We start from the raw sequence: 12,806 nt of genomic DNA on the forward strand, positions 1-12,806 counted from the left end.
TATGTGAGGAAGAGATCATTTGCTCTATTTTCAGAGACAGTGATATACTTGTGATGAAGATGGGAAGTCATTTCTTTATTTTTTTTGTTTATGTACTATCTTCTTATTTTCTTTCTTTTCTATTTCTCTTTTTTCCTTTCTTTCTGAAATTTTTATTTTTCTGATTATTACATTAGGGTAATTTTTTTTAGTTTGCATTAATTTTTACTGATATAATTATGATTCTTAATAAAAAATTATATTAAAGGGATATGTCAAATGTCTGGTAACCCTTCATTCATTATCTCCCTGTCAATGGATCCCTTCTTTTGCCCCTATCCATCTACTGAAGCTGGTTGGAATATGGGCTAGGGCAGCAGTCTCCAACGTTTTTGGCACCAAAGATCAGTTTTGTGGAAGACAATTTCTTCACAGGCTGAGGTGGGGATAGTTTCGGTTTCACTTGTTTGCCTGTTGCTCACCTCCAGCTGTGGGGCCTGGTTCCTAACAGATCATGGACCAGTACCCAGTCTGTGGCCCTGGGGTTGAGGGCTGAAAATATGGCTTCCTTACTACAGTCAACAGCTGTTAGTAAACTATACAAAGTACAAATAATAGACTGCACAATTATACAACACACAGTTGTAATTTGCCCAGAATCACTTAGGTGAGATGGGTGGTATAGAAATTTAATAAATAGATAAAAGTGAATAACAACTTCCTCTCTTATTATAGTTTTTAATGATGATTATTTTTGTATATTTATTTGTTTTCCTTTTTAATACACTGTTGTACGCTGCCCAGAGTCATGTTTTTGTAAGATGAGTGTTCATATAAATATGATGCATAAATAAATACATGCATTTACGTATCATATTTATACATCATACAGCTTTCCAAGTTGGTCACTTTTTCCTGCTATTTCTAGAAGTAATGCCAGTTTCTCCTGGCTTTTCTCTATTCAGGCTGAAATGTAGTCAGGCCCTAGAGGAAGCTATCAGTCCTGTTAGGGAGGCCAATTAGGAGCAACCAGGAGGCAACATCTCTGGACAGCAGTTTTACTGCTCTCACCCAAATCATGAATGCACAAGGAATTCTGAGAAGCTCCAAGCATATTTCAAGCAGAGATAAGGTGCAGGGTTTCTTCTTTAGCATTTATCCCATCTTCAGCCTGAGAACATTGAAATGGTAGCCACTTCCATCACTGACCCTTAGCCCATCTCTGATCCTGCAGATCCTGCTACCATCTCACCCTTTGCCCACTTTTAGTCCCCCTGGGCATTGCAATTCATCTCTCCCACAGAGATGAAGTATGGGACGGAAGAACCAGAGGTGCTTGTCTGAAGATGCTGTAGTTCCTTCATTGTTTCAGTGGTGAAAATGCAGAAAAGAACAGGGCAGTTTATGAAAACAGCTGTGTCTCAGATACTGGGCTGACCCTTTTTGGATGAAGGGTCTGTAGAACCTCCTTCTGTAAGATGCAAGGTCTGCAAAACTATGGATGAATTATCTTCCAACCACCAGTGACCATTCTCTGTGCTTCAGAAAACTACATTAATTGATAACCTACAAACTGCCCTTTGCTGGAAAAATTGCTGCCAGCTTTGTGTTTTCTAATGAGAAGAGATGATTGTGACCATGCTGGATCTCCTCCTGGGCACTAGGAGAGCCCATGTGTGTATGGACGAATGTTGGAAAGTGAGTTGCCCCAGATCATGAAGCAAGTTTGGGAATACTTAAAAGACTGGTTTTGCCTGCGTTATGCAATGTCTGCTTTCTCTTCATAGGCATCCAACCTAATTGGCCTTGGCTGATTTTCAAAAAGCCAAGCAAAGTCACACCTGGGAGGCCACTAGACAATATCAAAAATGTCTACAGATATGTCTATGGAACCACCAGAGATCGTTCAATTTAAGAAGTGTTTATCATTTTCCAGACCAACCAGCAAATCCCAGATTTTCTTGGAAAGAAATTATGATAGATAAACTATTTGGAAAATATAAAGTAAATCTGAACGATAGACTTGGAACTGATAGCGGTCTGCTTTCTAACTGTCTTTTTAGGAAGTTAATACATCATTGCACTGAATGAAATACAGCCTTAGCAAAAACAATGGCTAAAATATGATGCCTGTTTGTTTTACACGCAAAAGCTTGACATAAAAACATGTAATAACATGTGGGTGAAACCCATACAGCACAAACGAACAGTCTTTAACGCAGTAGGATTTTTTCCATCATCTACTTTCTTTTGGAGCTTTTTTAAACTTATTGAGCAGATTGGGGGGGGATCTTTGGGGGAGCAGTCATAAGAAGGCCACCCTTTCTTTGTGCTACTTATGGAAACAGTTCCATGGAAAGTCATCTTTGGATTTCACCCACAATTAATTATCATAAATCAAGAAAAACAAACTCCACTATAAATAGATGCAACATATGTACTTGCCCTAAATATCAAATACAGAGAAATCAGTTCAGGTAGATTTTGGTTCACATGAGGCTAGGACTATAACCTTTATATAATTCATAACACATTCATATAAATGAAATGAAAATTGAGAGCAGATGTCATATAGTGGAATAGTAGCTGGGATTATCACACTTAGGATGTATTTTCATGGAAAATTCAGCAGGCTTTGAAACATGCTTTACATATAGAGTAATGTGGCTACTACTGAACAAGAATACTTTTTTTATTACAGAGGTAAGTCATGTTGTTAACTTCATTTTACAAGAATCAGCCTAAATTTACAGATGTTTTGGCAAGAGAAAGAGGAATCCTTTCCAGTAACTGATCATTTGTAATTTGTCCATGTCTCCACATCATGAACTTTGCACACAAACACACGCACATCACATTACAGATGCCACTCCCACTCAGTTAACTGATAGTCTTTAATGTCTTTTGCATATGAAGGAACCTTTCCTTTAAACAAGGAAATAGTTCTCTGCATAACCCTTATATTACTAATAAAGGAGAATATTTGTAACTCGGGGTTGACATGAGGGGTCCTTGGTGTTCTCTGAGCTTGCTTGTTTTCTTGCAGATGTTTCATTACCTGAACATCATCGGTGCTAGTAAGGAGTGGGGTTTTCTCTCAGTTTATATTCTATTAGCTCTCCCTGTCAGTATTGGAGTGGGGGTATTCTTAGAGATTCTTCAGTTGAACTGTTTATTTTTGGCTTGTTTGGCTGTTCCTTGCTTGGGATATTGTTTACTTTATGGTTGGTCTGATGTTAATCTTGGAGCTAATTTATGTTCATCTGGGTGCCGATTGCTGGAGGAGAGGTGATTGTTCCTTGAATGAGTTGGCTCATTCAACTGCCCCATTGAAAATGATAGGCTCCTCCCAGGGACTTAGCTCTCCTAGTCTTTTTGCACTGGGTCTGGGTGATAGTATCTTCTGCATAGTATGTAGATATTGTTTATGTCTATGTCTCTATGGATGGCTAATTTGTCAGAGTGCCAGGCTTTTAGAAATTCCCTAGGCTTTTGGACTTGGCTTGGTCTAGGTAGGATGGTCACATTTTCCCAAATGAAACTATGATTAAGTTAGTCCATATATTATGAAATTAATGAGTTTTCATCATGTCTTCTGACTGCTAGCTGGTGTTCACAGATGATCAATTTGTTCCCTGATTGTTGGTTATATACTGTACATTCACTACAATATTAGCTGAATCTCTGAGAAAGAACATATTCAAAATAATATATAAGATCAAACTGGTTACTACATTCTCACGAGGAACATAAAGAACAACAGCAAATTTATAATAAATTAGAGTAAATCAACTTTTTTAAAAGGTGGCAGTAAATGGTTAATAATTTGGTGTGAACTTTCTCAGTAAAGGTTTTAAACAAAATAAATCCAGGAATAACCTTTTAAATTTGCACAAGAGTATATATTAAATTCAAAGGGCAATGATTATAGCAAGTGGAATATTCTCCAGAAACTTTTCAGGAAGTAAAAGAACAAGGCAAGGGTATCTACTTTCTTCTATTGGAAATTTCTGTGGAACTTTTTGGTAGATAAGATCTAAATAGACAAACACATATGTGGGATCAAAATTCAGTCAGAAAGGACAGGAGTATAAAATGAAATACTATGCAGATGATGTAGCACTAATAATTATGTAACTACAGTTATGTATGACAGTTGATAAAAACAATCAAAGGCTTCAGCCCATTCCACGGATATAGAATTAATGAAAATAAAATAAAGATAATAATAAGATATGTAATCTCTGAATAAAAAGAAGACTTTGTGAAAAAAGAGACTAGTTGTAGGGAAAAAACTAGAAATATCTGGATTTCTATTGGGTAGGATGCAATAAAGACATATTTCAAAAGAATTACAATAAATTATGGAAAGAAAAGAAGACCTTAATGGGTGGAGAAACCTAAATCTTTCTTGGTTAGGACTTATTGCAACAATAAAAATGGATATATTCCTAAAATAAACTTCCTATGTCAAATAGCATCAGTTCCAATCTGAAACAAAAGCTTGCAAAACTGGCAAAAAACAATCAATAGATTTAGATGGAGCAGGAAAAACAAAGAAAGTAGGGGTCAACATTTTTCAAGTCTCAAAAGTAAGAGGTAAACTTGTATTATATTATCAAGCAGTTGTCTATCATGAATAACAAAATGGATAAAATCCCCAAATAGCAGAAAATCAATTATAGAAGGACCTGGCTGAGTCAAAGGACTTCGTAAATTTCAGCCCCACTAAATAGACCAGTCTAGAAAATCAACTTCACAGGAAGGCTAAAACCACTTTTTATTGGGATAGACTATAATAATAGCAGAATCTTGAAAGAATTGATTGTGTTGCATTTCCAACCCCCTTCTTAAACTCTTGTGAATTAGGGTGAAATCCACTTCCACTTGATCCACTTCTAGTTCTTGCTCTGTACTTAAGAAAAAAAAGTTAGCCCCTTTTGTCCACGTAAGAGTTTTCCTATATTTCTGTCAAAATCATCCCCCTTATTCTCTGCAGTAGGCATGCATAACATAAAGAAACAAAAGGAAAAATAAACTATTGTAAGGCAAAACATTAACCCATCCAAAAATGAGGATAAGTCTAGCAATCACAGCATTAATGTTACTATCAAAGGCTTTTTATTTCAAGGACAACTATATACAGTAAGAAGGGGTTGATTACTTTTGCCAATATGATATATCCAGATTCATCAAACCAGCAAAAGCAGTGATTCTCAACCTGTGGTCCCCGGATCCCTGAGGGACTGTGATCACATCAAAACATTCAAAAATATTAAACATAAAATTTGAATGGAAGCTACAATTATTTTTATCAAGAGTAATTCCAGAAAACATAATTAAATGAAAAGTATCACAATTTACTGAGAAATATGTTGACGGCTGCAAAAACAAATCTGGCGTAATATTGGAAAATGAAACTTTTGCTGACAATACAAAATTGGGAGACCAGAATTAGAGAAAATGCAGCAATGACAAAACTGACAGTATTTATAAATTTAGTTAGGATTTTAAGCAGGAATGGTTCCGTTATGTATGACACATTACACAACAAGGCAAATTCAGACATTTAGATTTTTTTTTTTTTTAGGAAAAGAGTTAAAAGTTAAGAATCTAGGCAAAAAGAACAGATGAAATGACTTAAGAAGGCACTAGCAACAATTTCCCTGTTTAATAGTCTAAATACAGTACAAATATTTATCTTGTGATCAGCAGTTGGGAAAATAAATGGAAGAGAAGAGGAAATGGACTACCATTGTTTAAATAATGCTTTTGCTTATGTTTTATTTGTACTTGTTTATCGCCTACTTTACTTTTTGTATCTTCATCCTTTGGCAAGTTTTGTTTATACAATCTGTTAAAAATTATGCAGCTACAATAAAAGAAGAAGATGCGAAACGTGATATGTAATGAAGAATCAGAACAGCAGTTCATTAATAGGAAGATGTAAAGTTTAAAAAAATAATCAGAGGAAACCATTGGATTATCTACAGCTTGAATTTCTACCAAGCTAAATCCTAACCTCTTACCGTTACAATATAGAGGCAGTCCTTATTTAAAGTCCACTCACTCAGTGACAGTTTGAAATTATAACAATGGTAAATGAAGGCTGCTTAACAATGTGTCCTTGTAGATGTCACCATCACGGCATCAATGCGGGTCATATGATCATGCTTTGGGCACTCGGTGACTAGCTCGCAATTATGATGTAATAGATTCACATTTCTCCCTTATCTGCTCCTCCCTGCAAGTCCTAGGATGAGGAAGGGATGGGCCTGGGTCTTCCTCTGAATGCCCAGCCAGTCTGTGCCCTTCCCCAGTTTCCTCCACAACCTCTGGAGCCACACTCCCACTCCCTGTCAGCTGTTCCTCCTCTCCCTCAGAGTCAGATTCTAACATGATAAAAGAGAAGAAAAAGGAATGCTTTGCCTCCCTCCCACAATGTAGGCCAGGGGTCTCAAACTGGCAGCTGGATGATCATGCTCAGGCCATGCACACCCCAGCTTTATGAATGGGAAAACATTGCAAAAGTCACGTGATGGCAATGTGATGCTGCAAGTTTGATCCCTGTGATGTAGACTCATATCTTGAATTCACATCTGTGGTCAGTCCGATTCACTTTTTGTCTTCCTCCATTGGTGTTCCAGGTGTCATTTTTTTTACCCCTTCAACCCCCAGAGATCCTCAGTAGACTCTTGAGTCATTCAGTATCAGCCAATATACAAAGTCTACTTGAGGGCAATTACATCAAATCCTATTGAGCTGCAGTGGCGCAGTGGTTAGAGTGCAGTACTGCAGGCTACTTCTGCTGATTGCCGGCTGCCTGCAATTTGGCAGTTTGAATCTCACCAGGCTCAAGGTTGACTCAGCCTTCCATAGTTCCAAGGTTGGTAAAATGAGGACCCAAATTGTTGGGGAAAATATGCTGACTCTGTAAACCGCTTAGAGAGGGTTGTAAAGCACTGTGAAGAAGTATATAAGTCTAAGTGCTATTGCTATTACCAGTAGCTGGCTGACCAGTACTTAATAGAATGCTTGAAATGTTGCTGGGAAAGCCACAAAACACACACTGGAGTTCATCAGGATCCATCAGGTGTCTGGAGCATCAACCTCCTCTGAACCAGGAAGGGAATCTCACCATAGTAAAGGGCAGATCAAAATGCCTTCCTTATCCAGATTGCTATATCTGCTTGTAGGCAAAAATAAGGTCCAATGTGAAACTTAGTTCTTATGGCATTTTAGGACCCATACTCTTTCTGCTTTACATCAACGACCTATGCAATCATATTAAAAGCAGCTGTGTCCTCTTCGTTGATGACGTAAAATTATTTAACACCACTGACAATGCTTCTGTCCTACAAAGTGACCTTGACTATGTGTCAGAATGGTTGCACAATTGACAACTGCAAATCTCAATTAATAAATGCTCTGTCCTACACATTGGCAATAAAAATCAGAATACCAAATACAAGTTGGGCGGAAATGATCTCTTAGATGATCTTCATTCTGTCAACTGGTAACATTGTATTGCTAACTAGGGCATACAAAACCTTTGCCAGACCAATTCTTGAATATAGCTCATCCGCCTGGAATCCACACTGTATATTAGACATTAACACAATTGAGGGGGTTCAGAGGCATTTCACAAGAAGAGTACTCCACTCCTCTACTCACAATAGAATCCCTTATGCCACCAGGCTTAAATTTTGGGCTTGGACAATCTGGAACTTCACTGCCTGCAATCCGATCTAAGCATAGTACACAAAATTGTCTGCTACAACATCTTACCTGTCAATGACTTCTTCAGCTTCAACCACAATAATACATGGGCAAACAAACCGCTTCAAACTTTATTGCAGAAAATACGACTTTAGCAACAGAGTGGTCAACCCCTGGAATGCTCTACCCGATTCCGTTGTTACAGCCTCAACCCCGCACAGCTTCAACCTCAAACTGTCCACCGTGGATCTCACCCATTCCTAAGAGGTCCATAAAGGGGACATGCATAAATGCACCACCATGCCTACCGTCCTTGTCTTACTGTCCTATTTATCTGTATTAATTCCTTTGTTCATGTTTATGTTCATACTTATACCTGCTATCTTGTATATGTTTGACAAACAAATAAAACAAATTATACACCATAATTTGCTAAAAGAGCAACAGGGAATCAGTCTGAAGAGATTGCAACTGAATGCTAATTTATCCTTGTCTTTCAGCTAATAAAAATCATGAATGCATGTTGTTGAACAGATCCATAAAGCCTGGGATTTTGCTTCTCACTTTGGACTTCTGATGTATAAAGAAAAAGCGTAAACTCTCTTCAGCATTATTTTTTATATATTATTCTGCTTCTGAATCTTGACCTGATCTGTTTTATTACTTTAGATAGTTTGGATTGTTTATAACTTATTAAAATCTGTAAACTCTTCATTTTCTAAATCTAGATTGCTTAATGTAGTGGCTTCGAATAACATAAACATGCAAGGGAAACGTGCTGTATAATATAAACACAGAAAAGTAAAACAGAGGTAGAGCAAAAAGCAAATTCACTCAAAGCAAAGCAGGCCTAATTCAAACATTTGGATCACAAATGTTACTTAAAATGGTTGTCTTAGAAACACGTATTTAAGGATAGGCTTAATTTAACTCAATGGAACATCCGCCTGAGAGGCAAGCAATATAAAGATTGTGTTTCAACTAGAAACCAGGCATGGAATGGAGCAATTTGGGATGCAGATGTTTATTTCTTTCAACTTCACTCAAGTTCCCTGCTAAAAATGCTTGATGGAGCTCCACCTGTTATATATTGCTCAGAGGTTCAGGGTACAGGTTATCCTTGACATGTTGTTTTACAAACATTCAATGTTATGCCGGTCACTGAGAGGGTGATTTACACCCTGTTAAGCACCCCTTGGTCATCATAAATGGTCATGTTATCTCCCTGCCTTCACATATTGGGCAGGCCAGCTTTACAATAGTCATGGCATTCCAAAGTCACAAGACCATGAATTTGTGGGGTCTGTTTGCCGATTTCCAATAAAAATGACCATTCAAATGAATGAGTATGTTTAATGACTACCACATTCACTTAACAACCATCACATTTGCTTAGTGACCACTGTAAAAAGGCTGGAAAATTTCTTTCAGTTAAGTGGGTGCTTCAACTTACAATTGCATTCATCTATAAGTAAATTCATGGTCCCAAATATGGCCTTAAGTCAAGGACTACCTGTATTCTGAGGCCAGCCTCCTCACCAAATAGGTAGTTGTTGCATATTGTTATTTTTAAGCTAATGGAAAGCAGAGACATTGGATGCAAAGATCAATAAATCAATCTTCAAATCAGAGTAATCTTTGCTGTAATGATCCCAGCCTTGGCAAAAATGTGGGGACTGGAGAGAGTGGGAGAGTGATGAATAAATTCACTATCAGCAGAATCTCATATCAGTGTAATCTCTCTCAATGACAGCTAGAGTTTTTAACAATTTAGAGGAAGTGGTGATGAGGCCTTAACTTAGAAGAGTGGTCGCCAACCAGTGGGCCGGGGACCACTGGTGGTCCGCAAGAAAATGTTGGTGGTCCGCAGAGAATTGTTACCCCCAAAGCAATTAACCCAGGCTGCACAGGAACACAAGGCTGCATCACCTACATGGCCCATGGGAACACAAGGATTGCGTCACTTGCATTGCAAACAACACAAGGTAGTGAGGGGAGGGGGGAAAGGGTGGAGGGGGGAAACTTGTCCCACTCACCCCATGCACCTGGCCTGGCCACCAGGCTGCTTCTTTCCGCTTCTTTCTTCTGCTTTTGGCTGCATGCAAGGAAAGCAGCAAAAGTCTTTCTTTCTCTCACCAAACTCCACCAGAAATGAATCTTTGGGACCCTGCAAGGCATCCTGCTCTAAGAGGTGCAACAAGTCTCACAAATACTCATTTCTGGTGGAGTTTGGGGGAGAGAAAGAGACTTTTGCTGCTTCTGCTGCTTTCCTTGCATGTAGCCAAAAGTCTCTCTCTCTCCCTCTGAGAAAGAGCTGGAGACAGTATACTGAGATCCAAAAATAAAGAATGATCGATCAGTAGAAAAATGGGGTGGGGAATTTTCCTGCAGACTTTTTTGGGGGGGATTTTCCCAGGGTCTCTGGTTCGCAGGATTTAAAATTATGAGTTTGGTAGTCCCTGAGGTCCAAAAGGTTGGCAACCCCTGACATAGACTCTCTGGACCTCATCTATTTCAACAGCTATCAGGTGGTGAGTGTCTAACACTCTATATTTAGTTAAAGTGGCACAGGTGGTGGTGATTCTGCAACTAGTAACCTTTAGAGCAGGGGTGTCAAACTGGTGGCCAATGGGCTGAATGTGTGATGCACAGGCCATGCCCACCCCAGTTCCGCAGAGGTGGGATTCAATTTTTTTTACTACTGGTTCTGTGGGCGTGGCTTGGTGGGCGAAGCAGGGGAAGGATAGTGTAAAATCTCCAGTCAGAGGTGGTATTTGCTAGTTCTCTGAACTACTCAAAATTTCCATTACTGGTTCCCCAGAACTGGTCAGAACCTGCTGAATACCATCTCTGCAGCTCCGCAAAGGGAAAAAAACATTGTGATGTGTCACGTGATGGAAATGTGACATAGTGAGTTTGACACCCGTACTTTAGAGGATGGAAACTTATCTAAATGACTATTCTGATGGCCATTACACATATTTTAATGACTATAAGCCAGGAAGGGGATTCTCTAGAACAGGTTGTTAACATTCTAAGCAGATTGGAGAACTGGTTGTTAGAAGAAATTACTGGCCTAATCCTGTAAGGAAGGCAGGAAGGAAATATTCTGGTGTTGCTTACAGAAACTGCCTCTCCGTTAACCTTTATTACATTCTTGGCAGGACTAGAGTTCCTGTCTCGGGAACCTCTCTGGAGTTTTCTTTCCCTCCTTTGTTGGTACTTTGCTTGTGTGGAGTGACCATTCAAAGTTACAATGGCACTGAAAAAAGTGACTTATGACCATTTTTCACACTTACGACTGTTGCAGCATCCCCACAGTCATGAGAGGACAGGCAAGGAGATCCGTGCCTCGATGTGAGTGATGTTGAGTTGGCCACACCCAGCCAATAACATGACCACCAAGCCACGTCCACCCAGTCACATGACCACCAAGCCACGCCCACCAACTGAGCCATGCCCACAGAACAGGTTGTTAAAAAATTTTAATCGCACCCCTGCTATAAGCCACCCAGAGTTACCCACTTGATGGGTAACTTTTATAAATACATCATAAATAAATTCTTTCTAATATGGGTTCCGATTCTGATTTGGCATGGAGATGACTTTGGTTGTCCTTACGATGATCAATCCTTGCTTAATGGAAGTTTCAAAAATATTGAGGAAGAAGTCTGATTAATGATGGCTATTAAACAAATGTGAAAGTATCTGCATTAATTCTGCAAAGGTTGCACACACACCCCTCATGCTCTACCTTTCCTGAAAATTATATCCTATTCAAATAAAACTCAAAAATGTTATGGGCATCATTTATGTTTTTCTATTGCTGGATAATGGGAAGTTGGGTTGCAGGCTTTTCCTCTCTCCACCCTCTGCAACTTAAAAGCAACACAGCAAATACAACAGTAACACATGAGTGAAAATCATGGCATTACATCAATCTTTCATATCTGTTAGTTTGCAAATGTCTGTAACAACTCAAGGCTTCCTTGAAGAATGCCAAGGAAGTGCAGCCCAAACCTCTAGGGTTGCAACCAATACACTGTCTTTGGTTCTTTACCCTGTCTCCCATTATAGCTCTGGGACAAACCTGGATTTCATCTTCTGAGGAATGCACCTCGGGTGGTTTGGTTCCACTGGACCTGGAAATACATAGCTGCCATGCCAAGTAGGGCTTTCAATATTAAAAACATAACTTTGAATTGCACTGAGAAGCTTATTGAGAAATCAGTGTGGTATCCTCAACAAGTTCCACCATTGCTTTGGTATATTCCATTCTGATAGACAAACTTCTTTTTCTTTGGGATGGTTTTCATCTCCTCCATAAAAATACATTCCAGCTGTCTGTGATATCTGTGTCTATCTAACATTATCCTTCCTCTGCACGAAACACTATCATAAACACAACTGTTTCTTCTTCCGCTTTCTCAGTCTTCCTTGATCTTCTTCACCTTCCTCCACCATCCTCTGTCATTTATCCTCCATTAGTTCACTATTATTCTTTCTTACCATATCAATCACCTAGACCAGGGCTGTCAAACTCATATTGTCATGGCAGCGTCATGTGAGATATCGGGACTTTTCTCACCTTTGCTAATCCAGGCATGGTATGGCCAGCATATGACGCATCTGGGCCACGGGCTGGGAGTTTGACAGCCTTGGCCTAGACCACCATTAAGTATCTTCAAAACCCAATCCTAAAACCCAGTTTGATTACAGTATATTTACAACCATCATTACAGGATTGTGAATGGGTCAAAATGAGCCCCTGGCTATCACAGAACATTATGAGCTACTTCGGGGTGGTGTGGAAATGAGACAAATTGGGCTGTCTGATCTAATAAATATAACATTAATCCATATTAGGTTTGTACCTGAACAAGCAATGTGGGGTACAGCTATCTTTGATTCCTATCTCAGCTTTTAGAACAGCCCATTAATATCAAGTCTAGGTAACAACTCTCATTTATCTTAGCATATAAAAGAATCACCACAGATTCACTGGGTATTTCAAATTTTACTTTCTTCTTCATGTATTCTTAAGAAAAGGAACAATGAAGAATATTAAGCAACCCCAGACATCTCTCCCTTGACTCTCTTACCCACAT

The sequence above is a fragment of the Notechis scutatus genome, chromosome 2, assembly GCF_049901735.1.
Source record: "Notechis scutatus isolate UNSWTSFEM ecotype Mainland chromosome 2, rNotScu1.2, whole genome shotgun sequence".
Classification (NCBI taxonomy): Eukaryota; Metazoa; Chordata; class Lepidosauria; order Squamata; family Elapidae; genus Notechis; species Notechis scutatus.